This window comes from Nelumbo nucifera, chromosome 2 (assembly GCF_055504915.1).
Source record: "Nelumbo nucifera cultivar China Antique chromosome 2, China Antique-T2T, whole genome shotgun sequence".
Classification (NCBI taxonomy): Eukaryota; Viridiplantae; Streptophyta; class Magnoliopsida; order Proteales; family Nelumbonaceae; genus Nelumbo; species Nelumbo nucifera.
Genome location: NC_142650.1, coordinates 85,205,001 through 85,209,798, shown reverse-complemented (window position 1 = coordinate 85,209,798; position 4,798 = coordinate 85,205,001).

The following is a 4,798-nucleotide window of genomic DNA, read 5'->3' as shown; positions in this document are numbered from 1 at the left end:
ATGGGTGATCATATCAGCCCACCTCGAAATGGGCTTTTGGCCCATTAAGTATTCAGTGTTTAATTAGTTTCCAATCTGCTGCCCAGTTGGGCTTCTTTGTATGGCGTGGGACCCAAGCATTGATCTACACACCAGCCACATGGGTTCGGCCCAGCCTTTAATACAAGGCCCAGCCGAATTCACTGAAAATCTCAATGAACCCCTTGAGTCCATCGTATGAACCCTATGGGCCCAACACTTACATTAAGTGGTCCCTGGGCCAAGCCATCTTATAAAAACCCAGGGACTGTGGGCAGGTGCAAGATTAGCCCATCAGGTATTATCCAAAATGGTCTTACACTTAACCTCTCAGCCCTTAATGATCAAGCACTGCCCGACAAGAGAGGACCTCTCCCTCTGCTGCAAGGAACAGTGCCGCACTCTCCTCTCACATGGATCCCGGGAATTAAAACCATTTGCAAACATTTTGAAACCGTACATATATATGTAAATATATTAATTTTGCAAAAACAAAATTCCAACGATTGAAATCAACTGCCGGCAGTTTGGTTTCCATCAGAGAGAGTGCATTCCCGATCATTACCCTTTGTCCGACAAAGTGGCTGATTCTGTCACTATGACCACCCACTCAGATGAATTCTCAAACTGCCCCAACATACCCAGGTTTTGATCCCCACTAAGGATCTCACTGATTGGCATATCAAAGGCAGCCTGATCCAGCACCTAGTGAAGTGTCATAATCGAGTCTAGGGGTCAGGTGTAACTTTCCAGTTTTGTCCATCTATCTCCAAGGTCCAGGGCAAGACTGGAAATCTGGTCCGGTTCAAGGATTCAAGTAATCCCATGCTGTATGTGCCTCGGGTCTTACCCTGATGGCTGAGACAGGCCATCCCAACACTTGGTGGCACACCAGTATCAGCCTTGGCAGGATAAATCTCCCCAGACTTATCCAACGGCTGTGAACATTTAAAACTAACATGAGTCTCTACAAATGTCCAGTTTTAGGGTTTTACACAGAATTAAACCAAACAACATGAATCAAACATGCACTTTATTTATTTCCACTAAATAACAAAAGTACATCAAAATGATTGAAGCTAAGGGCATACAAAACTGTCTAACAGTACTTTATGAGTTTATTGTAAAGGAATAAAGATACATATTTGATTCATGTTCCCTTGGTATGTTTCTGTGTAATACCCTTAAACTGGACACTTAATGAGACTCGTGTTAGTTTAGAATGTTCACAGCCAGTGGGTCGGTCTGGGGAGACCTATCCTGACAAGGCTGACACTGTGGTGCCACCAAGTCGGTTGGGGTGGCCTGTCTCAGCTGCCAGGGTGAGACCCTAGGCACATACAAAGTGTAGGATTAATTGAATCTTTGAACTGGACCAGATTTCCAGTATTGCCCTGGACCTTGGAGATTGATGGGCAAAACTGGAAAGTTACACCCGACCCCTAGACTCGATTATGATACTACACTAGGTGTCGGATTGGGCTGTCTTTGATGTACCAATCAGTTAGATCGTTAGCGGGGGTCAAAACCTGGGTATGTTGGGACAGTCGGAGAATTCATCTGAGTGGGTGATCATAGTGACAGGATCAGCCCCTTTGTCGGACAAAGGTAATGATCGGGGATGCACTCTCACTGATGGAAACCAAGACTGCCGGCAGCCGATTTAAACTGTTGAGATTTGTTTTGCAAAATATATTTTATATAAATATAAATGTATAAATGTATGGTTTCTAAATTGTTTGCAAGAAGGTTTTAATTCCCGGGATCCATATGAGTGGAGAGTGCAACACTGTCCCTTGCAGCCGAGGGAGAGGTCCTCTCTTGTTGGGCAGTGTATGATCATTATGGGCTGAGAGGTTAACTGTAAGACCATTGAGGATAACACCTGATGGGCTAATCTTGCATCTGCCCACAGTCCCTGGGTCTTACAAGGTGGCTTGGCCAAGGGACCACTTAGTGTAAGTGTTGGGCCCATAGAGCTCATTTGATGGGTTTCAGAGGGTACACTGTCTTCAGCAGTGCATTCGGCTAGGCCTTGTAGCAAAGGCTGGGCTGAACCCATGTGGCTGATGTGTAGATCAATGCTTGGGTCCGACGCCATACAAGGAAGCCCAACTGGGCAGCAATTTGGAAGGTTTTTGAGTACATAACCTTAATGGGCCTTAAGCCCATTTCGAACTGGGCTGATTTGATCAGTCATTTAAAGGGGGCGAATTCTGAAGTGGGTCAGCTAAATGGATTGGGCTTAGACCCTATCCACTCAGAGAGTCCAAGATCTAAATAAGATTTAGATCTGGAAACCTCCTAATTAGATTAGGAGACAGCTGATCTGATTTGCAGATAAGATAAGGATTATCCCTTATCACTAAGGGTCTTCTAACCCAAATATGATTTGGATTAGCAACTCCTAATCTGATTAGGAGCTGATCCCTTTGAGATTATAAAAGGGGAAGGGGGCGGCAGACTTTTATATCATCAACAGCATTCTTCTCTTAAAGAAAGAGAGATTGAGAGATTTCCTGCATACTGTGAATTCTCTCCTGCCGCCACCTTCCTGCCATTTACATTCCTTCAGTTCGATCTCCAGTTCTTGGGAGCAATCAAGATTTGATCTTGATCTCAATCTTTTGGGAAAAGATTGGTTGGAGCTGTACTCACAAGCCGTCCAGTTGATTCTTGCGAAGGGTCAAGTTCTTTTGAAGAACATTGCTGATTCTGCTCCATCCTTCACTGCGCCATCTTCAGTGGGAGCAGATTTTGGATCCTTCCTCGGGCGTGAACACCTCCATTGGGAGATAGTATTTCTCCGTATCAGGTATAATCCTCTCCCACTCCTTTTGGTTCAGATCTGGTTCAGTTTATGGTTCAAGATTGATCCTTGAAAATATGATTTTGTAAATAGGGAATACAATTCCCAGTTGAAGGAAGAGATAAAATTTTTGAAATTCGCCCCTTATTCCGCAATCTTTGGGCGTCCATAGGATGGATCTCTCATCCCTTCACACGCAGGTGCCAAGGCATGCCTAAGGGCGCGTGCTCCCTTCCATGATCGCAACGATGACATTTCCACGGGCATAACGCGACAACCCGGGCTTGGGGCGCCGCCGCAATCTGCATCGGTCTGCTCCCCGAGCCAAGTGGCGGTCTAGCTTTCACCATTCCACATCCGACCGGGGATCATCGCCGGCTCCCCGAGCCAAGTGGCGGACGCCCAAAAGATTGCGGAATAAGGGGCAAATTTCAAAAAATTTTCTCTCCCATCAACTAGGAGTCATATTCCCCATTTAGAAAAGCATATTTTCAAGGATCAATTCTGAACCATAAACTGAACCAGATCTGAACCAAAAAGAAGTGGGAAGGATTATACCTGATATGGAGAAGTAATATCTCCCAACGAAGGTGTTCACGCCCAAGGAAGAATCCAAAGACTGCTCCCACTGAAGATGGCGCAGTGCAGGTGGAGCAGAATCAGCAGTGTTCTTCTCCAAGAACTCTGTCCTTCGCAAGAATTAGCAAGATGGTACGTGAGCACAGCTTCCTTTCAATCCTTTCTCAAAGGACTGATGTCAAGATCCAATCTTGACTTCTCCCACAACTGGAGATCGAATTGGCAAACAGGGTGGCAAGAACAGGGAGGCGGCAATAAAGTATTTGCAGGGAGCAGAATTCTCTCTTCTTGATTTCAGCACTAAAGAAAATCTGATGATCTGTGTGTATATCTTTTAGGCTGCCGCCCCCTTCTTCTTTTATAATCTTAAAGGGATCAGCTCCTAATCAGATTAGGAGTTGTTAATCCAAATCATATTTGGGTTAGAAGTCCCTTTAAGTGATAAGTGATAATCCTTATCTTATCTGGAGATCAGATCAGCCATCTCCTAATCTGATTAGGAGGTTTCCAGATCTAAATCTTATTTAGATCTTGGACTCTCTAAGTGGATAGGGTCTAAGCCCAATCCTATTAGCTGATCCACTTCAGAATTCGCCCCTTTATTAACTAAATAAACAGCCCAGTTCGAATTGGGCTTTAGGCCCATTAAGCTTATGTGCTCACTTAACCCTCTTAACTACTGCCCAGTTGGGCTTCCTTCTTTGGCGTGGGACCCAAGCATTGATCTACACATCAGCCACATGGGTTCGGCCCAACCTTTGTTACAAGGCCTGGCCGAATACATTGTTAAAGACAGTGCACCCACTGAAACCCATCAAATGGGCTCTACGGGCCCAACACTTACCCTAGAGGTCCCTGGGCCAAGCCACCTTGTAACACCCAGGGACTGTGGGCAGATGCAAGATTAGCCCATCAGGTATTATCCTCAATGGTCTTACACTTAACCTCTCAGCCCATAATTATCATACACTACCCGACAAGAGAGCACCTCTCCCTCGGCTGCAAGGAACAGTGTTGCACTCTCCACTCATATGGATCCCGGGAATTAAAACCTTTTGCAAACATTTTAGAAACCATATATATACTTTTATATCATATATAAAATGTATTTTGCAAAACAAATCTCAACAGTTGAAATCGGCTGCCGGCAGTCTTGGTTTCCATCCGTGAGAGTGCATCCCCGATCATTACCTTTGTCCGACAAAGGGGCTGATCCTGTCACTATGATCACCCACTCAGATGAATTCTCCGACTGTCCCAACATACCCAGGTTTTGACCCCCGCTAAGGATCTCACTGATTGGTACATCAAAGATAGCCCAATCCGACACCAAGTGCAGTATCATAATCGAGTCTATGGGTCGGGTGTAACTTTCCAGTTTTGCCCATCAAT